The sequence below is a fragment of the Theropithecus gelada genome, chromosome X, assembly GCF_003255815.1.
Source record: "Theropithecus gelada isolate Dixy chromosome X, Tgel_1.0, whole genome shotgun sequence".
In the NCBI taxonomy this organism is placed as follows: Eukaryota; Metazoa; Chordata; class Mammalia; order Primates; family Cercopithecidae; genus Theropithecus; species Theropithecus gelada.
Window position 1 is genome coordinate 65,199,159 of NC_037689.1, and position 23,415 is coordinate 65,222,573.

Sequence of the window (23,415 nt, forward strand, 5' to 3'; positions counted from 1 at the left end):
TAATGTTATTAATAATTCAGCAGCACATCAAAAAGCTAATTTACTAAAATCAAATAGGCTTCATTTCTGGGACACAAGGTTGGCTCAACGCACACAAATTAGAGAACATAATTCATCTCATAAACGGAGCTCAAAACAAAAGCCACAGAATTTTCTCAACAGATGGAGGAAAGGCTTATGATAAAATTCAACATCTCTTTATGTTCAAAACCCTAAAAAAATTATACATTGTAGGAACACACCCTAAACCAATAAGGGCCACCTATTACAAACCCTCAGCCAACATCATACTGAATAGGCAAAAGTTGTAAGCAGTCCCCATCAAAACCAACACAAGACAAGGATATCCTCTCTTACCACTCCTATTCAACACAGCACTGGAAATCTTGGTCAGAGCAATCAGGCAAGAGAAAGAAGTAAAGGCATCCAAATAGGAAGAGAGGAAGTCAAACTATCCCTGCTTGCAGACAACATTATTCTATACCCAGAAAACCTCATAGTATCTGTCCTAAAGCTCCTAGATCTGAAAAACAACTTCAATAGTTTCAGGGAAAAAAGAAAATCAATGTACACAAATTACTAGCATTCTTATATACCAACAACCTCTAAGCTCAGAGCCAAATCAATGATTTTATTTCATTCACAATAGCCACGAAAAAGAACAAAATACCTAGGTATACAGCTAAACAGGGAGGTAAAGTATTACTACAATGAAAATTACAAAACAGTGCTCAAAAAAATCAGAGATGACACAAACATGGAAAAACCATGCTCATGGATAGGAAGAATTAATATTGTTAAAATAGTCATATTGCCCAAAGAAATTTACAATTTAAATGCTATTCCTGTCAAACTACCACATTTTTTCACATAATTAAAAAATAAAGTCTTCTAAAATTTACACAGAACCAAAAAAGAACCTGAATATCCAAAGCAATCCTATGCAAAAAGAATAAAGCTGGAGGCATCACATCACTCGACTTCAAACTATATTAAAAGGCTACAGTAACCAAAACAGTATGGCACTCATAAAAATACAGACACATAGACAAATAACAGAATGGAGAGCCTAGAAATAATGCTGTACACTTACAACCATTTGATCTGTGACCAAGCTGACAAAATCAAGCAATGGCTAAAGGACTCTCTATTCAATAAATAGTGCTGGGATAACTGGTTAGCCATATGCAAATAATTGAAATTGAAATCCTTAATACAACTGAGCTGTATTAAAACCAACTCAAGGTAGATTAAAGACTTCACTGTAAAATGTGAAACTATAAAAATCCTGAAAGCAAACCTAGGAAATACCATTCTGGACATATGACCTGGCAAAGATTTTATAACAAAGATGCCAAAAGTATTTGAAACAAGAACAAAAAATAGACAGACAAATGGGATCTAAACAAACTAAAGAGTTTTGAACAGCAAAATAAACTATCAACAGAGTGGAGAGACATCCTTCAGAGGGGAGAAAATATTTGCAAACTATGCATCTGGCAAAAGTTTAATAGCCAGAATCTATTAGAAACTCAAATAAATTTACAAGTACACACACACACAAAAGCATTAAAAAGTGGGCAAAGTACATGAACAGGCACTTCTCAAAAGAAGACATACATGCAGCCAAAAAGAATATAAAAATGTTCAACATCACTAATTATTAGAAAAACACAAATCAAACCACAATGAGTTACATTTCACATCAGTCAGCATGACTATGATTTAAAAGTCTAAAAACAACAGATGCTGGTCAGGCTGTGGAGAAAAGGGAACATTTATACATTGCTGGTGAAAGTGCAAACTAGTTCAGCCACTGTGGAAGACAGTGTGGTGGTTTCTCAAATATCTTTTTTTTTTTTTTTTTTTTTTTTTTGAGGCGGAGTCTGGCTCTGTCGCCCAGGCTGGAGTGCGGTGGCCGGATCTCAGCTCACTGCAAGCTCCGCCTCCCGGGTTCACACCATTCTCCTGCCTCAGCCTCCCGAGTAGCTGGGACCACAGGCGCCCGCCACTTCGCCTGGCTAGTTTTTTGTATTTTTTAGTAGAGACGGGGTTTCACCGTGTTAGCCAGGATGATCTCGATCTCCTGACCTCGTGATCCGCCCGTCTCGGCCTCCCAAAGTGCTGGGATTACAGGCTTGAGCCACCGCGCCCGGCCTCAAATATCTTAAAACAGAATTACTATTGGACCCAGCAAACCTGTTATTAGGTATATACCCAAAGGAATATAATTTATTCTACTATAAAACATATGCACACACACGTTTATTGCAGCACTATTCACAATAGCAAAGACATGAATTCAACCTAAATGCCCATCAGTACTAGATTGGATAAAGAAAATGTGGTAAATATATATCATGGAATACTACGCATCCATAAAAAAGAATTGGATCATGTCCTTTGCAGCCATATGGATAGAGCTGGAGACCATTATCCTGAGCAAACTAACCAGGTACAGAGAACCAAATACCTTATGTTCTCACTTATAAAAGGAAGTTACACAAGAAGAACACATGGACACAAGTAGGGGAAAAACAGACACTGGGGCCTACTTGAAGATGAAGGGTGAGAGAAGAAAGAGGATTAAAAATACTTATTAAGTACTATGTTTTTCTGTGTGACTAAATAATCTGTACACCAAACTCCCATGACATGCAGGTTACCTATGTGACAATCCTGCACATGTACCCTTAAACCTAAAGTAAATGTTAAAAGAAAGAAAACAGTACATTTAAAAAGAAAAAAAGAAAGTAATGTTACTAGAAAGGGGAGCGTTCCTGGATTCTCATGCAGGAAAAAATTCAAAATGAGTCAGAGTTCAGTGAAAAAAGCAATTTTATTGGAAATTACTCTGTTGCAGAGTAAGGCATCCTCAGAAAGCAAGCGGAAAAATTCACCATCTTTGTTTTAAGTTTCTCTTATATAGGGGTCTTGTCTATGTAAAAACTAAACTAAGCTGTGTCTATGGGTGGGTGGACGGACAGCCTGACAACATTTATTATTTTATTGACTTAAGGAGAACTATCCTTGACAATTTATGTGTGAGTACATGAAAGCATATCTATAATGATCTTGAAAGCATATATTGTTATGGGTCTTGGGACACTTTGATTTTCAGTTATTTTAAGAGTTTGTCCTTGCAGGCATTACCAAGCTGCTTCTTTAGCTGTAAACATCTTAGGACCATGGGTCATGACTGGCAAGACATATGCCTTGCTAGTTTTAAGACGGTGTCACTCTGGCTCTCTTAGGTTCCTGCTTCCCTAACTTTCCCCTCTCTATTTATGAAAGAATTCTTAATCTTAAGGGGAGCTGAAGGGCAAGACTCATTCTTCTGTAACTTATTCCTGCTGACAGTGGAAATTGATCACTGGGACAGAGTCCTCTATAAGTTTAGTATGAGCCTCTTCAGGGAGCTATAAAGTTTCTTGCATGTGTGATATCCCTATAGATTCTAGAAAGTTAATATACTAGGTTAGTAAGTAGGCGAGCAAAGAAGCAACTGAGCTATTTTATCTTGTAACCATATACAACAAGCACAACAGAAATAAAAAGCACAATAACTAATAATAATGAATACTATAATACTAAGCATGCCAAAAGAAATGCTTTCCAAATGCTGGAGAACTGATGAAACCATGCCATTATGAGGTCTTGAGACAGGGAATCAATTGCTAAGATATGAGTTTCCAGGGATCTTATAGCCTGGGATATATTATGGGAGTAATCAGAAATATAAACACAACATTTAGTTTTAATCAAGGCACAAGTTCCCCCTGGGCTGCAGTTAAAATATATAAAGTAATACAATTTTATAGACTTACTTGTCTTATCTGCAACTATTCTTCTGTTAGAAGGGTGATGATAGCCTGATTAGTGTTTATTGAAAGCTGCAGCAATGTGTTCTTCTAGGGCTTGGACCTGAAATTCAATGTCCACAGCTATTGCCTGAGAAGAGACGATTGTCATAGGATAAAACCACCAAGAAACCTGCTTTGTTGTCTATAAGCATTGACTGTTTCCCAGTTGGTGTTGAGGGAACACAGATGTATAAAGGATATGTCCTGAAAGTTAGGGACAACTCCAAGTACATCATCCAGTTCAATTGTAATATAGGACGGCCAAACATGAGACCCACATGCCCACAACAATTCCCAAGAAGAAGAATGGGCACCTGTATTAGTCTGTTCTCATGCTGCTAATGAAGACATACCCGAGACTGAGTAATTTATAGAGGAAAGGGGTTTAATTGACTCACAGTTCCATATGGCTGAGGATGCCTCAGAGTCATGGTGGAAGGCAAATGAGGAGAAAAGTCACATCTTATATGGTGGCAGGCAAAAGAATATGTGCAGGGGAGCTCCCCTTTAAAAAACCGTAAGATCTCATAAGACTTATTCACTACCATGATAACAGCACAGGAAAAACCCACCCCCATGATTCAACTACCTCCCACCAGGTCCCTCTCATGATTTGTGGGGATTATTACAATTCAAGGTGAGATTTGGGTGTGGGCACAGAGCCAAACCATATCAGCATCTAACTATAGAGATTTATTTTGACATTCCATCTATATTTTGTCAGTTAAAAGGAGGTTATATTATGACTGTCAGCCTAGAAGCAGCTGTTGTCTCTCAAAGCAAAAGGGTACTTCACCTGACACCTGAATTTGAGTACCCATTAACCAATTAAACCAATTGTATATGGTAGAGCATAAAGTAGAGATGGCAGTTGTTAAAAAGGTTACATACCTGTAGAAGGGATTAAAGATGTTACTTATCTGTTTATTTGCAAAACAGCAGCTTTAGGTCTACTAGGGCTTCACAAGGGTAGATAGTGGTGTCTTTCTTCGGCGACTGCAAGGACTCACATAAAACAGGTCCAATGGTGTAGCCATCTAGTAATTCCCTAAAGTTAAACATCTGTGGGTGTGCTTAACAATACCCTCGTAGTACCCTTCCATTTTGGTTGTAATTGATCTTTGGGACATTCATTTTTCCAAGTTTTTAATAGTACTTGCAGTCTCTTGATTAAACAAGGGAGCTATGAATGTTTATGGAAGTGTTCCTGACACATGTATGTTGAACAAACATAAATGTAACATAAGACTCTGTTTATATTTGGGTGGAGACTTAACCCTTGCCTGGCATGGTCTTAGATCCAGTTTATAACTTGATATTTATTGTCATAAAGAGTCTGTTCTGTCAGTCTTATGATCTCTATCTTAATGTTAATGCTGAAAAGTTGTGCCTGAATTACAAGGGGGAAAATGTATAGAGATGTGGGTTCGACCCCCAGCTTTCCATCATGGCAAGAGCTAGTTTTTTCTCAGCTTTTTTTTTTTTTTTGGAGGGGATTTCCTTTGGCCTGGGTGGGCGGGGGGATTTCATTCTGTTGGAGAGCTTAGGATCTTATTTCATTTTATTTGTATAAGTTTATATTCCCCCTTTTTTTTTGGTCAAGGTAGACCTAAGGCAGAATTGATGCTTTTATTTTATCCCAAATCTATGTGTGAGTGGTGTGCTACCTGTCCAAGGTCAATCATATCCCTCAGAAGGAACCTGTAGCCAAGAGACTTAAACTCAGAAGACTTATAGCCAATTAAACATTCTAAGCCAGATGGCAGTGGAGGTGGGCAGGCACTCATTAACGTTAAAATCCTATATAAGCAACAGAAGTGCCAAAAATCAAAAGCCAAGAGGCAAGGATATAAAATTGACTTATCTATACATTCTATTCATTGAGCTACCATAATCTTGGCTTGTAGCAATTAGCTATATAAAACACAAGCATTTTGGCCAGCTGTTGAGGCATATGTGTGCCCATGCTTGATTTGGAAGGTCTGAATTGATTTTTTTGCTCGAAACCATCTATATGACAGTCTCTAGGCCTGGAGGGGCTGAATAATTTGCAATTCTGGAGGCCAAAAAAAAAGAGAGAGAGAAATACATACACAGAAGGAATTCACAACATTTTAAACAAAAAGGTCATAATCCCTTTCTAGTTTTGAAAATGACAGAAAAAAATCCCATCAGTAATCAAACATTTAAATTATTTAGTATCAAGTCATAGAATAAATTACATTAATTCAGATGGAGATAATATTATTAAATGAATCTTCATGTTTTTAATACAGGCCCATCTCTGTGTCTCATAAAAGTGGCTTACATTGTTTTTCTTTCTTTTTAATTGTTTCTAATTTTCAATTTCTGTGGGTACTTAGTAGGTGTATATATTTATGGGGTACATGAGATATTTTGATAAAGGCATGGAATGTGAAATAATCACATCATGGAAAAATGGCGTATCCATCCCCTCCAGCATATATCATCTGTGTTACAAACAATCTAATTATACACTTTTAGTTATTTAAACATCTGAAATTAACTTATTGACTATAGTCAGCTTGTTGTGCAATCAAATAATAGGTCTTGCTCATTTTTTCTATTTTTTTACCTATTAATTATGCCCACCTCCCCACAAGACCCCCCACTATGTTCCCAGCCTCTAATAACCATCCTTCTACTCTCTATGTCAATGAGTTAAATTGCTGTGATCTTTAGATCCCACAAATAAGTGAGAACATGCAATGTTTCTCTTTCTGTGCCTGGGTCATTTCACTTTACATAATGACCTCCAGTTCTATCCATGTTATTGCAGATGGCAATGGATTTACATATGTTAAGCCATCCTCACATCCCTAGTATAAATCCCACTTTTTCATGATGAATAATCTCTCAAATGCATTGTTGAATTTGGTTTACTAGTATATTGTTGAGGATTTTAGCATCAACATTCATCAGACATATTGACTGGTAGTTTTTTTTTTTTTTTTTTTTATGTGTCTTTGTCTTGTTTTAATATCAGAGTAATATTGGCCTCATAGAATTAATTTGGAAGTACTCATTTCTCCTCCATTATTTAGAAAAGTTTGAGTAAGATTGACATGAATTCTTCTTTAAATATTTGGTAGAAATCAATAGTGAAGGCATTGGGGTCCCAGGGCTTTTCTTTACTGGGAGACTTTCATTATGGCTTTGATCTTCTTACTTGTTATTGGTCTGTTCATGTTTTGGATTTTTTTTTTTCTGGATCAATCTTGGTAGGTTGCATTTGTCTAGGAATTTGTTCATTTTTAAATAGATTTTCCAATTTATTGGCATATACTTGTTTATAGGAGCCACTAATTATCCTTTGTATTTTTGCAGTATCAGCTTTAATGTCTTCTTTTCATCTCCAATTTTATTTATCTGGATCTTTGCCCTTTTTTCTTAGTCTGACAAAAGTTTGGTTTATTTAACTTTTCAGAAAACCAGTTTTTTATTTTATTGATCTTTTATATCATTTTCTCTATTTCAAATTCATTTATTTCTGCTCTGATCTTTATTATTTTTCTTTCCTTCTACTAATTTACTCTTGCTTTTATAGTTCTTTAAAATTCATAATTAGATTGTCTATTTTAAGTTGTTCTTATTTCTTATGTAGGCACTTATAGCTACAAACTTCCTTCTTAGTACTGCTTTGCTGTATCCCATAAAGTTCGGTATGTTGTATTTCCATTGTTATTTGTTTCAGAAGTTTTTCAATTTTCTGCTTAATATCTTCATTAACCCACCAGTCATTCAGGGGCATGTTGTTGAATTTCCATGTGTTTGTATAATTTCCAAAATTTCTCTTTTTGTTGATTTCTAGTTTTATTCCATTGTGGTCAGAGAAGATACTTGTGATTATTTCAAGTGTTTAAAGTTTTAGTACTTGTTTTGTGACCTACCATATCATCTATCCTTGAGAATAATCTATATGCTGATAAAAAGAATGTGTATTCTGCAGTTCTTGGATAAAATGTTCTGTATATATTAGATCAATTTTTTTCCTATAGTGCAGATAAAGTCTGATGTTTCTTTGATGATTTTCTGTCTAGAAGATCTGTCAAATAACTGAAAGTTGAGTGTTGATGCCTCCAGTTACCATTGTATTGGAGCCTACCTCTCTCTTTAGCTCTAATAATATTTGCTTATATATCTGGGTGCTCCAGCATTGGATGCATATATATTTAAAATTATTATATACACTTGCTAAATTGACCATTTTATCATTACATAGTGGTCTTTTGTTTCTTCTTAAAGTTGTTGTCTTGAAATCTGTTTTGTCTGATATAATTAAAGCTACTGTCATTCTTTTTTGGTTTCCATTTCCATGAAATATCGATTTGTTTTCAGTTGTTTTCTGTCTATATGTGTCTTCTTAGGTGGCATGTGTTTCCTGTAGGTACCAGAACAATGGGTCATGTTTTTTAATACATTCAGCCACTCTGTGTCTTTTGATTGAAGAGTTTAGTCCATTTAAATTCAATATTATTATTGATAAGTGAAGACTTAACTTCTGCCATTTTATTATCTGCTTTCTGGTTGTTTTGTAATTTTCTCTTTCTTATTTTCTTCCTGCCTTTCTTTAGTGAATGTACTTTTCTCTGGTGATATGATTTATTTTTTTCTTTTTATTTTTTTTTGTATCCATTGTATGTTATTTGGTTTGAGGTTATTATGAGGCTTGCCAATATTGTCTTATAATCCATTATTTTAAGCTGATAATGACTTAAAACTCTTTGAATGAGGAGCAAACAAGGAATAATAAAACTACATCTTAACTTTGCCCTGTCATTTTTTTATCTTTTTTTAAATTTAAATCTTATTGTATTGTATATGTCTTGGTAAGTTGTAGTTGATTACTTATTGCTCATTAATATGTTTTTATTTCTTATTGAAGTGTTGGGAAAAAGCTGAGGGTTGGGAAGAAAGCTGAGGCAGGGCTTGCATAACTGACATAATGTCTTCTGGAATACGTCTAGACTTGCAGGCTCCTTGCTCCTAGCCCTCCTAGGCGCCTATCCGCATTATCTCAAGTAGCAAAACATGTTCCATATAAAGGCTAAACCATCACAGTTGTAGATCATGCGCCTGCCCTTTCCACCTCCACATTCTCACCACCTGTTTCTTTGTTGGATTACCAATAAATAGCGTGAGCTCCCAGAGCTCGGGGCCTTCCCAGCCTCCATGATCGCAGTGGTCCCTCTTGTCCGACGTCTCTCTCTCGAACTCTGACTCCACCGGACTTCGTCGCCCTCATGACCTGGTGTTGGATCTGGCCACTTCAAAATTCCTGGTGCCCAACGTGGGGTGACAAAGACCCCAGTGAAGGAATGCCAGAGCATGTGAGAGTGGAGGACGCATCATCAAAGGACACCCGAGGACGTCTAAAAGAAGCTAGAAGCTCGATGGTAAAGCTGAGCACTCGGAAGAACCAGGGTAATAATGGGATAAAGTGAAAGCAGACTTTCTGCTTATTTAAATTTCTTAAGGCATTTATTACTAAGGGGGGAGTGAAAGAGTGAAAGCTAGTACTCAGAATTTATCACTCTTTAGTGCAGTAAAGCAGTTTTGCCCATGGTTCTCAGAACAAGGGACTATGGAGTTGGATCAATGGGAGAGAATTGGCAGAGATTTTTAAAAAGTGTATAAAGATGGAGCAAAAATTCCAGTCTCAGTTTGGTCACTGTGGGTGCTAATAAAAGCAGCTCTTGAGCCATTTCAAACAGATGATGAGACTTTGTTACCCCCAAAGATGTTACTTTGTGCTGGATCTGGCCACCCCAACATTGAAAAACTCCCTTTAGCATTTCTTGTAGAATAGGTCTATGTGTTGATGAAATTCCTCAGCTTTTGTTTGTTTAGAAACGTCTTTCTTTCTCTTTTATGTTTGAAGACTATTTTTTACAGATATACACTTCTAGTGTAAAAGTGTTTTTCTTTCAGCACTTTAAACATGTCATGCCAGTCTCTGCTGACTTTTAAAGTTTCCACTGAAACGTCTGCTGCCGGACATACTAGAGTTTCATTGTATGCTTGTTTCTCTTTTACTGCTGTTTCTTTTAGGATGCTTTATTCTTGATCTTTGGGAATTTGATTATTAAATGCCTTGAAATAGTCTTCTTTGGGTTAAATCTAGGTGTTCCATAATCTTCATGTACTTGGATGTTGATATTTCTCTAGCTTTGAGAAGTTTTCTGTTATATCTTGTAATAAACGTTCTACTCTTATCTATTTCTCTACCTCTTCTTCAAGGCCAATAACACTTAGATTTGCCTTTTTGAGACTATTGTCTAGATCCTGTAGGTGTGCTTCATTGTTTTTACTTTTGAATTCTCTCACTTTGTGTTTTCAAATAGCCTGTCTTCAAGCTCACTAATTCTCTTTTCTCTGTGATTCTGCTTTTAAAATACTTTGCATCCTTCACTGTGCCAGTTGCATTTTTTTCAGCTGCAGATTTCTGTTTTATTTTCTCCCCCTGTGTTATCTTTAATTTCTTTGAGTTTCCTCAACACAGCTATTTTGAATACTCTGAAAGGTCAAATATCTCTTTTTAGCCAGGATTGGTCCCTAGTGGCTTATCTAGTTCATGTGGTGAGTCCTGGAGTCAGGATCCCCAAGATCCTGCTTGGTGCTCTACCCCACTGTGACCAAGCTGGTAGCTAAGATGTAAGACAAAGTCCCCTTTACTTTTCCCATTGCTTTTCTCAAGCAGAAGGAGTATTGCCCATAGTCGCTACAGCTGGCAATGTGCTGAGTCTCACCTGAAGCCAGCACATCTCAGAGTCTCACCCAAGACATAGTACCTGGGTATCGCTGCTGGTTATTCAGAACGTATGGCTCTTCAGTTAGCAGGTGATAAATCCTACCAGGACTGGATTCTTCCCTTCAAAGCAGTAGGTTCCTTTCTGGCCCAGGGCATGTTTAAAAATATCATCTGGAAGCTAGGGCTTGGAATTATTGCCTCACAACTCTGCTCAGTGTCCTGTCCTGCTGTGGCTGAACTGGTATCCAACATGCAAGACAAAATCTTCCCTATTCTTTCTTCTCCTTTTAGTAAGTGATAAAATGGGGGCTCTTTAAAAGGGAGCTGTGAGCTGTGCAGCCTGGAGTCAGGGGAGGGATAATGCCAGCAATTTCTTTGTTACCCAGCTGGCATCTCAGTAGGTTATGTGCCTCCATAGTCTGCTGGTTCTGGGCCCAGTTCAGCACTAGGAAGTGCTTAAAAGTTGCAGTCCTTGTAGCCTAGACTGCCTTTCAACTTAGTTGAGAGCCCCAGAGCACTTTAATCTGTGGTGGAAACGTTTGCAGAAACTCAAGTTTCTACCGCTGGCATCAGTAATTTCCTGCTGGCTGTGGCTGGTTTAAACGCTCCCTCTGTGGGGAGTATCAGCTGAGTTTGGTCCAGCTTTTCTTTCTGCTGTAACAGAACAGCACTGAGTTCAGTGCCTCACAATTGTTGTGCTCTTCATTTCCCAGTTCCTCAAACAGAGGCTCTCACCACCCAGCAACTGCTGCCAGGGATGGGGGAACAGTTTGCATTGGTAATTCAAGATTTTTTTTTTTTCCTACCTCTTCAATTCCGCTTTTTGCAATACAAAGTTAAAACCAGGTACTGTGAGTACTGTGAGTGCTAACCTGATTTTTTGGTTCTTATGAAGGTGCTTTTCTTTTGTAGATGTTAAATTGTTAAATTGATGTCCTTGTTGTGAGGGGAGGAATGATTGATGAAGCCTCCCATTCTTCTTCCTCTGACCCCTCAGTAGTCATCTGTTAAATTGGCACTATCTTATATATGACAGCATTTATACAGCATCAATCTTTCATGTCTACCTTCAGTTTCCTATAGTTGTTTTATCATAACACTGTAGAGTAGATAGGTCAACTATTCTCTCATTTTTTAAGGAAAATAAACTAAATTCCAAATATGTTAGTCGCATACCCAAGGTTACAGATAGCTGTTGACTGGTTAATGGTGGCTAAGTCTAAAGTAATATACAGTGTAATAGGAAAAGTTTATTTCTTAAAGATGAATCACTTGGAACAAATTTTTGCTTTTTCTTTTTGAATATATATATGTGTGTGTATATATGTGTATATGTGTGTGTGTGTGTATATATGTGAGTATATATAAGCACTAAAGCATATTCTCAATGTGCAAAGAGGCTGCAGTAATATTATGGATAAGTAAAATGAGTCAAACTCTGATTTTGAGGAAAAAACAGAGTAATGAAGACAATGGAAAGATTACAGCATTTACACTAAGCCTAAAAGGCACAGCTATTTCTCAGGCCCCACAGATTGTTGGTAATAGAATAACGCAGGTGTGTGGCTTACAGTTATTCTAATTTTTCCACAGTCAAGACTTTTATGTGCAATATTCTACTTTTAAAATGCTGACAGCGAATTTATATTTAAAATACTACTCAGGCCAACGTTGCATGGGTGCAACCAAATGTCTTTTGGCAATTACCTTAAGAAATAGAAACCATTATCTTTGGCATAAATAAAAAATAAAATATAAAATAAAAATCTCACCTATTTAGAGTATTTTAAATAAAGATACAGATGTATCATCATGTCAAAGATTGAGTCAGGTTCCTCCTCAATGGCTCAACAGCCAGTTATATGAAAACCCCAATATCAGTAAACTACAGGGATCTCAGAATACTAATATCATATCTAATTCTATTCTAGCCTCCCTGGGGTCAGATGAATGTAATTGTAAAACTTCCAGGTCAGTAAGTGGAGAGAGAGAAAAAGAGAGAAAATAAAATATACAAAAAATTATCCCACCCAGAGTAAGTTGATACACCAATACTCTAAAATATATAAGTAAATCTAACACTGTTGGGATTCACTCAGGATGGTAGCAGAAATATTAAAGGGAATTATTAGGGAAAGTTATAGGGAATAGTCACATACCTTTTTGGAAGGTCAAAAGGTTACATAGCTTGTAATAATTGAACAGGCTGAAGGTAGCTGGCTCTTACCTTAGAGCATTAGGGTAAATACTAAGGACAATAGAGGCTTCCCCAGTTAAGTCTGTTTACCCTACCTCCATTAACCTTTGAGCCAGATGGCCCTGGGATGGGCGGTTGTCGGGGGGGGGGGGGGGGGAATGTCTACCAGGGATATTGCCCCCTAATAGTGTTTACTTTAAACCCAGGTACCTAAGCTTTAATCATTCCTAGAAACTACCCTCTTAACAATGTTAATTATCCACACGTGTGTTGACTCAGCTTCTGTTAACTGTATACTAAATAAATGCCTGGAGTGCAAACTGCTCAGGGCTGGCCGTAGTGAAAAAACCTCTTGGTGTGCAGGCGGTCAGACACTCGGCAGGACTGGCAAAACAGAATATCTCTGTCAGTGTACGTTTTATTCATCCGTCATTTGGGTCAGGGTCTGAAGGCAGACCCCCACAGCTAATGCCCTCTTGTGAGGAGCAATAGGTCAAACGATAAGAAAGAGATACAACAAAATAAGAACACAAATTGACAGCAGGAAAAATCATAGTATGATAAAATCTAGAATTTTTAAAAATATTATGATTAGTGATACAGTTGGGCTCTGTGTCCTCACCAAAATCTCACCTTGAATTGTAATCCCCGTAATCCCCACATGTCAAGGATTGGACCAGGTAGAGGTAATTGGTTCATGGAGGTGATTCCCACATGGAGTTCTCATGATGATGAGTCTCACAAGATCTGATGGTTTTTTTTAAGAGTCTGGCATTTCCCCTGCTTGCACTCATTCTCTATCTTGCCACCTTGTGAAGAGGTGTCTTCCACCATGATTATAAGTTTCTTGAGGCCTCCCCAGCCATGTGGAACTGTGAGTCAGTTAAAACTCTTTTCTGCATAAATTACCCAGTCTTGAGTACTCCCTTATAGCAATGTGGGAGCAGACTGCTACATTAAATTGGTACTAAGAGTGGGGCATTGCTACAAGATACCTGAGAATGCAGAAGTGACTTTGGAATTGAGTAATGGGCAGAGGTTGGAACAGTTTGGAAGACTCTGAAGAAGACAGGAAGATGTGGGAAAGTTTGGAACTTTGTAGACACTTGTTGAATGGCTTTGACCACAATGCTGATAGTGATATGGACAATGAAGTCCAGGCTGAGCTGGTCTCAGATGGAGATGATAAACTTGTTGGGAACTGGAGTAAAGGTCACTCTTGCTATGCTTTACCAAAGAAACTGGTGGCTTTTTGCCCCTGCCCTAGAGATCTGGGGAACTTTCAACTTGAGAAAGGTAATTTAGGGTATCTGCTGGAAGAAATTTCTAAGCATTAAAGCATTCAAAAGGTGACAGAGCATAAAAGTTTGGAAAATGTGCAGCCTGATGATGCAATAGAAAGGAAAAACTCATTTTCTGGGGAGAAATTTAAGCCTTCTGCAGAAATTTTCGTAAGTAACTGGCAGTCAAATGTGATTGCCAAAATATGGGGGGAAATGTCTCCAGGGCGTGTCAGAGACCTTAGTGGCAGTCCCTCCCATCAAAGGCCTAGAAGCCTAGGAGAGAAAAATTATTTCCTGGGCCGGGTCCAGGGCCTCCCTGCTGTGTGCAGCCTCAGCACTTTGTGCCCTGCGTCTCAGCCACTCCAGCCATGGCGAAAGGGGGCCATGGTAACAGCTCAGGCCATTGCTTCAGAGGATGAAAGCCCCAAGCTTTGGCAGTTTCCATCGAATGTTGGTCTTACAGGTGTGCAGAAGACAAAAATTGAGGTTTGAGAACCTTCACCTAGATTTCAGAGGATGTATGGAAATGCCTGGATTTCCAGGCAGAAGTCTGATTCAAGGGTGAAGCTCTCATGGAGAACCTCTGTTGGGGCAGTGTAGAAGAAAAATGTGGGGTTAGAGCCCCCACACAGTTCCCACTGGAGCACTGCCTAGTTGAGCTGGGAGAAAAGGGCCACCATCCTTCAGACCTCTGAATAGTAGATCCACCCACAGCTTGCACTGTGTGCCGAGAAAAGTGGCAGACACTCAATGTCAGCTATGAAAGCAGTTAGGAGTGCAGCTGTACCCTGTAAAGTCACAAGAGTGGAGCTGCCCAAGGCCATAGGAGCCCACTTCTTGCATCAGCATGACCTGGATGTGAGACACAGAATCAAATGAGACAATTTTGGAACTTTAATAATTACCCTATTAGATTTTGGACTTACATGAGGCCTGTAGCTCCTTTGTTTTGGCCAACTTCTCCCATTCGGAACAGGTGTATTTACCCAATGCTTGTACCCTCATTGTATCTAGGAAGTAACTAATTTGTGTTTGATTTTACAAGCTCATAGACAGAAGGGACTTGCCTTGTCTGATATGGTACTTTGGACTTGGACTTTTGAGTTAATGTTAGAATAAGTTTAAAACTTTGAGGGACTGTTGGAAGGGCATGATTTTATTTTGAAATGTGAAGACATAAGATTTTGGGAGGGGCCAGTGTCAGAATGATATGGTTTGGCTCCGTGTCCCCATCTAAATCTCATCTTGAATTATAATCGCAATAATCTCCATGTGTCAAGAGTGGGACCAGGTAGAGGTAACTGAATCATAGAGGTGATTTCTCCCATGCTGTTCTCATGATAATGAGTCTCACCATATCTGATAATTTTATAAGTGTCTGGGATTGCCCCTGCTTGTACTCATTTTCTATCCTGCTGCCTTGCGAAGAGGTGCCTTATGCCGTGATTGTAAGTTTCCTGATGCCTCTCCAGCCATGTAGAACTCTTTCTTTATAAATTACCCAGTCTCAGGTATTTCCTTATAGCAATGTGAAAACAAACTATTACATTTAGGATACACCCAAAGTGATAATATGTGAACAAAAAATTATAGAATTTTATACAGGTAGCTGTACTTTACATTCTCTCTAAACCTCTCAGAAACCTTTTTGAGATGTCCTCTACATTTTACAGACAAGCAGCTATACCTTAGAAAACTATTTGCCCAAGAGATGAAAAACAAGGAATAGAATGCCAGTCTGTGTGACATCATGCATGTTATGCACATTTTATTCATTGACTCTCCAGTGTGCTATTTATAAAAAAATTCAAACAGTACAGAAGAAATTCTATCGTTTTATATTTAGCATTTTGCATCTTGAATCAAGTAAATCTGCTGCCTTAACTTATGAATGAAAAAAATATTTCTTTTTTATATTTTATTTATTTACTATTTCAATAGTTTTGGGGAAACAGGTGGTGTTTGGTTGTATGAATAAGTTCTTTAATGGTGATTTCTGAGATTTTGGTGCACCCATCACCCAAACAGTGTACACTGTACCCAATGTATAGTCTTTAATCTCTCACTCCTCTCCCACCTTTTTCCCTGAGTCCCTAGAGGCTGTTATATCTGTTATATCATTCTTACACCTTTGCATCTTCATAAATTAACTTCCACTTACATGTGAGAATATATTATGTTTGGTTGTTCACTCCTGAGTTACTTCACTTAGGACAATTGTCTCCAACTCCAAGTTGCTATAAATGCCATTATTTCATTTCTTTTGATGGCTGAGTGATATTCCATGTTATATATAGACACCACATTTTCTTTATCCATTCATTGATTGATGGGCATTTAGGCTGGTTCCATCTTTTTGCAATTGCAAATTTTGCTGCAATAAATATGTACGTGCCAGTGTTTTTTTAATATAATGACTTCTTTTCCACTGTGTAGATACCCAGTAGGGGGATTTCTTGATTAATGGTAGTTCTACTTTTAGTTCTATAAGGAAACTCCATTTTGTTTTCCATAGTGGTTGTATTAGTTCAGAATTTCATGAGCAGTGTAAAAGTGTTCTGTTTTCACCTCACCCATGCCAACATCTATTTTTTGATGTTTTAATTATGGCCCTTCTTGCAAGACTAAGGTGGTATTGCACAGTGGTGGTTTTGATGAGCATTTCCCTGATCATTAGTGATATTTAGCATTTTTTCATATGTTTGTTGACCACTTGTATATCTTTTGAGAATTGTCTATTCATGTCTTTAACCCACTTTTTTATGGGATTCTTCATTTTGTTTTTGCTGATTTGAGTTCCTTGTAGATTCTGGATATTAGTTCTTTATTGGATACATTGTTTGTATTTTCTCCCACTTTTGGGGTTCTGTTTACTTTGCTGATTATTATTATTATTTTGCTATGCAGAAACTTAACAAAAACATCAAGTGCGGTGAAGAACACTGTGATGGTTAATACCAAGTGTCAACTTGATTACATTGAAGGATACAAAGTATTGATCCTGGGTGTGCCTGTGAGGGTTTTATCAAAGGAGATTAACATTTGAGCCAGTGGGCTAGGAAAGGCAGACCCACCCTTAATATTGGGTGGGCAGAATCTAATCAGCTGCCAACTCAGCTAATAAATGAGCAGGTAAAAAAAATATGAAAAGAGACTGGCCTTGCCTCCCAGCCTATCTTTCTCCCATGCTGGATGTTTTCTGCCCTTGAACATTGGACTCCAAGTTCTTCAATTTTGAAACTTGGACTGGCTCTCCTTGCTCCTCAGCCTGCAGATGGGCTATTGTGGGACCTTGTGATTGTGTGAGTTAATACTTAATAAACTCCCCTTTATATATCTATTCCATTAGTTCTATCCCTCTAGGGAACCCTGACTAATACAGACTTTGGTACCAGGAGTGGTTCTAGGGGAACAGAATATTAAGGATGGAGTTCTTTAACTGGTTTTGGGGTTTCTGGAGTTGGCTGCTTAATATGATTAAGCCCCCAAATGCTAAGAACTCTACTTCTAAATAGTATGGGGAACGCTGATAATCCTTTGCCTGAACTGTTTGGAGAGTTAGGCAAAATAAATGCATTTGACACTCCTGATTCATTGCCTGTGAGAGGCAAGCACTTTAGTGACTATACATAATACCTTTGTCCATATGTGGAGAACCAAGGAACATAATGAAACTGGTTGACTGCTCCTAAGTTCAGTGGAAAAAGTGATGAAAGAAAATGATAAACTCAGGGATTCTATATCCAGACTTCAGAAGCAGATACAGAGCCTCAAGTCTGCTAAAATTGCCCTCAGTGAGAGCCTTATCTCCTGTAGAGAAATAACTGAAACTGTGGAAAAAACAGACACAAGCTATTATCATGCAAGTGTCTGACCTACAACAAAAGGTTCCCGAACAGCCTCACCAGGTGTCCACTGATAAAGTGAGGGCATTGATTGGAAGAGAAGGGGACCCTGCAACTTGGAATGGGGATGTGTGGGAGGAGACTGATGAATCTGGGGCCGCTGAGTTTGTAAACTCTGAACCTTTCTTGCCAGAAGATACAGCTTCCCCATCCCCTCCTTGACCCATGCTGCCATAAACCTTTTCACTTTTGTTTGAGGAGATAAACCCTTCACTGCCTGAGGCAACAGTGATGACCTCTCCTGAGGCAGTTGCCAGGCAAGATAATGTTGATTCTCCTTAGGAGCCACCCCCAACACCCCTGTTTGCTTCTAAACCTATAACTAAACTAAAGTCCTGGAGGGTCACTAGAGGTGAAGTTAAGATTGTGACCCATGAGGAGGTGCACTACACTTGAAAATAACTGCTTGAGTTTTCTAATTTATATAAACAGAAATCTGGAGAACAGGCATGAGAATGGATATTAAGGGTGTGGGATGATGATAGAAGGAACATAGCGTTAGATCAGGCTGAATTTATTTATTTGGGCCCACTAAGTAGGGACTCTGCCTTTGATGTTGCAGCTTGGAGAGTTAAAAAAGGTTCTAATAGTTTATTTTCTTGGTTAGCTGAAATACAGATTAAAAGATGGCCCACTGTGAGTGAGCTGGAAATGCCTGGTCTCCCTAGGTTTAATGTAGAGAAACAGATCCAAAGGCTTAAGGAGATTGGAATGGTGGAGTAGAGTAATAATTTTAGACCTACTCATCCCAGCTTGGAGGGTCCAGAATACATACCCTTGATCAATGCCTTGCAAAATAGATTTGTGAGGGCAGCACTTGCATCTTTGAAGAGCCCTGTAATTGCTCTTCTCTGTAAGTCAGATCTAATGGTGGGAACCATAGTCATTCAACTACAAAATTTAAATACAATGGAATAATTGGATCCCGAGGTGGCCAGGACCAAGTGGCAGTATTCAGCCATCAAAGGCAAGGTGGGTGTAACTACCATAATGAACAGCAGAGGCAAAGCTGCAATCAGAATTGTCTCACTCATGTAGAGCTGTGGCATTGACTAATTAATCACGGTGTTCCTATAAGTGAAATTAATAGGAAGCCTTCTAGATTGCTACTTAATTTATACAAACAGAAAACTTCTAGGTCGAATGGACAATAGACTAATTTGAATTATAGAAACAGAATCACAGCCTCTCGATCAATTTCCAGACTCAAGCCAGTTTACAGACCAGAACCCCTTGAATGAAGGGGAGGCCAGGTCCCCTTGAGGAAGGACCCCACTACATTACCAACAATTTATGCAGTGAATCTTTCTCCTACCCTTCTGCAAGGAGACCTCTGGCCTTTTACCAGGGTAACTGTGCACTGGGGAAAGGGAAATGATCGGCAATATCTGGAACTACTGGACACTGCCTCAGCTTACGTTGTTTCCAGGGGATCCAAAATGTCACTGTGGTCCTCCAGTTAAAAGTAGGGGCTTATGGAGGACAGGTAATTAATGGAGTTTTAGTTCAGGTCTGACTTACAGTTGGTCCAGTTGGTCCCCAGACTCTTCCTGTGGTCATTTCCCCAGTGCCAGAATGCATAATTGGCATAGACATACTTAGCAGCTGGCAGAACCCCTACAGACACCCTATTAAACAAACTGTACTGGAATAATTGGCAAGCCGTGTGTAGCAGAATGATACTGGATCCTCATCTCTAACCTTATAAAATAAGTCACCTCAAAATGGATCAAAGACTTAAATCTAAGACCTGAAACCATAAAAATTTCAGAAGATAACATCAGAAAAACTCTTCTAGCCATTGGCTTAGGCAAAGAGTTTATGACCAAGAAACCAAAAGCAAGTGCAACAAAAAGATAAATAGTGGAGGCCTAATTAGACAAAATTATTTTAATGTATCAGTGAAAGCTTTCAACTTTTTCTCTATCCTTGTAACTATATATATATATATATATATATATATACTTTTGTCAAATGTATATAATTTGATCTTGGTTACTTCATGAGAAATAATCCTGACAAATATTCACCGGGAAAAAAAGGCAAACATAAAGCAAAAACAGCCATTCAAAAACACTATTCAGGTAACTGGCAACCATTAAATATCAGCAGTCAGGAAGCTTTGGGCCAGATGAGCACACAGTTGTACCCATGGTGCAACACAAATTGGCTGAGAGATGACAATGTGTTGATGGAACAAAAGCTAGCACTTACGACTGAACAACTGAATGAGCAACCTGAGGCATCTCTGCTCCATGGCTAGAACTTGAACGCGTATCTTAGAAACTCGATTCATCAATTTAGTTATGATTGATGTTATAGCCTTCATTATCATCATCATTATTGTGTGACTGATGTCATTATTTACATCATTTCACAAAGAGCTAATATTGTGACACAAACTGCATTAAGTTCTTCACATATATTATCTAATTTAATCCTACAGCAACCCCATTAAAATGAAGTCTTTCAAGATTGAAAATGAGAGTTTAAGGAGAGACTGAAAGAAAATCCTGAAGTACTATCATTTCAATTCTGTATTCCCCACAAATATATTTTATTTGTGTCAAGTTCAAAAAAATCAAGGAATTTAGCAAACAGAAATGATTTTCTTCTGTCAGAAAACCCCTACAAGTTATTCAGTGGATGTAGATAAAGTGTGAATTTTAGTGAATGGTATTGCACATGTTATTATAGATAAATTCAATGATTTGGCTGGTAATTCCTTTCTCTTATGCATATAGAAAATATCTTGCTGGAATTGTCATAGGAACAAATATTAAAGATGTCAAGCTTACACATGATTCTAGAAGAAAAAATCTATTAATATATGGGTGGTCAAGGTCTTAATGTATAGTGAATGCAGAAATAGTATCTCAAAAATGCTTGCTCATAATTTTGAATATAAAACTTTTATCTAAATAACATGGATGATCAAAATGGATCTATCTTCCAGTAATCTGAATGAGTGTGTATTAAACTCATGGAAAATGCTCACGTTCATTTGTGTCTTAGTCCATTTGTACTGCTCTAACACAGTACTTGAGACTCAGTGTTGTGGGAAGTCAGGGACCCCAAACGGAGGGACGAGCTGGAGTCATGGCAGAAGAACATAAATTGTGAAGATTTCATGGACATTTATTCCCCAAATTAATACTTTTTAATAATTTCTTATGCCCGTCTTTACTGCAATTTCTGAACGTGAATTGCGAAGATTTCGTAGACACTTATCACTTCCCCAGTCAATACCCTTGTGATTTCCTATGCCTGTCTTTATTCTCTTAATTCCCTCATCTTTGTGAGCTGAGGAGGATTATGTCACCCAGGACCCTGTGATGATTGCGTTAACTGCACAAATTGTTGGTAGAGTATGTGTGCTTGAACAATATGAAATCTGGGCACCTTGAAAAAAGAACAGGATATGGTCTAGAGGAAGCTAGACAAACACGGCATAAAGCCTCTTTTACAAGAGTCTTAATCCCATCCTCAAGGGAGCAGCCCTCATGGCCTAATCACCTCTTAAAGATCCAACCCGTTAATAAATTCTGCAACTCCTGAATTTAGGAGGGGAAACATTTAAACCATAGAAATCTATATATCAGTATCTCTTCCTGTGATTATGCCAATTTTTTTATGTAAACCAATATGAGAAGAAACAGCCAAATAATAGTCAAAGGGCAGCTTGAGACTAGGATTTATTTGCTAAACATGGAAAGCCTACTTGAAACAAAAATAGGATATGCTGAATAGACAGTCTTACACCAATCAAATTGAAATATCCAGAAAAATGACAGAGTATTTCAAGGAGAAATACTGCTTACATTATTATGCAGTGATAAGACTTCTCAGTGTAAGGTTTTGTTTATTCAAAGATTCTTAGCATAGGTGTGGAGTTAATATATTTACCTAGCATTGTCTCAAGAAAAGGGTGTCATGGAAAATATATTTTAAGAGCTATGTACCCATAGATCAGAAACATAAAAATCTACCATCTCAATATATCAACAAACTTTCATTTAGTGACAAACATCATTAGAAAATGATTACTTTCAGATGACATTTTCCAATAAAATTTCAAATAAAAAGTATGTTTGTAAATATTAATAGTAAATTTAACTTTAAGGTGATAAACTACAATATTTTGAGGACTTAATGAGAGAAGTTATAGCTATCAATATTTTTAAATAAGTCATTCTGTAATATTAATTTACAAATTAAAATTATTGCTATTCATAAAAGAAGAAATATATGTGTAGGCTTAGGCAAATGATGTTTTTCTTTTACTCATGCTAATGTACTGCACTCTTTTTTTTTAATACTTTAAGTTCTAGGGTACATGTGCACTATGTGCAGGTTTGTTACATATGTATACATGTGCCATGTTCGTGTGCTGCACCCATTAACTTGTCAGCACCCATCAACTCGTCATTTACATCAGGTATAACTCCCAATGCCATCTCTCCTCCCCCACCACAATAGGCCTCAGTGTGTGATGTTCCCCTTCCTGTGTCCCAGTGATCTCATTGTTCAGTTCCCACCTATGTGTGAGAACATGCAGTGTTTGGTTTTCTGTTCTTGTGATAGTTTGCTGAGAATGATGGTTTCCAGCTGCATCCATGTCCCTACAAAGGACACGAACTCATCCTTTTTCATGGCTGCATAGTATTCCATGGTGTATATGTGCCACATTTTCTTAATCCAGTCTGTCACTGATGGACATTTGAGTTGATTCCAAGTCTTTCCTACTGTGAATAGTGCTGCAATAAACATATGTGTGCATGTGTCTTTATAGCAGCATGATTTACAATCCTTTGGGTATATCCCCAGTAATGGGATGGCTGGGTCAAATGGTATTTCTAGCTGTAGATCCTTGAGGAATTGCCACACTGTTTTCCACAATGGTTGAACTAATTTACAGTCCCACCAAGAGTGTAAAAGTGTTCCTATTTCTCCACATCCTCTCCAGCACCTGTTGTTTCCTGACTTTTTAATGATTGTCATTCTAACTGGTGTGAGATGGTATCTCCTTGTGGTTTTGATTTGCATTTCTCTGATGGCGAGTGATGATGAGCATATTTTCATGTGTCTGTTGGCTGTATGCATATGTCCTGAATGGTATTACCTAGGTTTTCTTCTAGGGTTTTTATGGTATTAGGTCTAACATTTAAGTCTCTAATCTATCTTGAATTAATTTTCGTATAAGGAGTAAGGAAAGGATCCAGTTTCAGCTTTCTACTTATGGCTAGCCAATTTTCTCAGCACCATTTATTAAATAAGGAATCTTTTCCCCATTTCTTGTTTTTGTCAGGTTTGTCAAAGATCAGATGGTTGTAGATGTGTGGTATTATTTCTGAGGACTCTGTTCTGTTCCATTGGTCTATATCTCTGTTTTGGT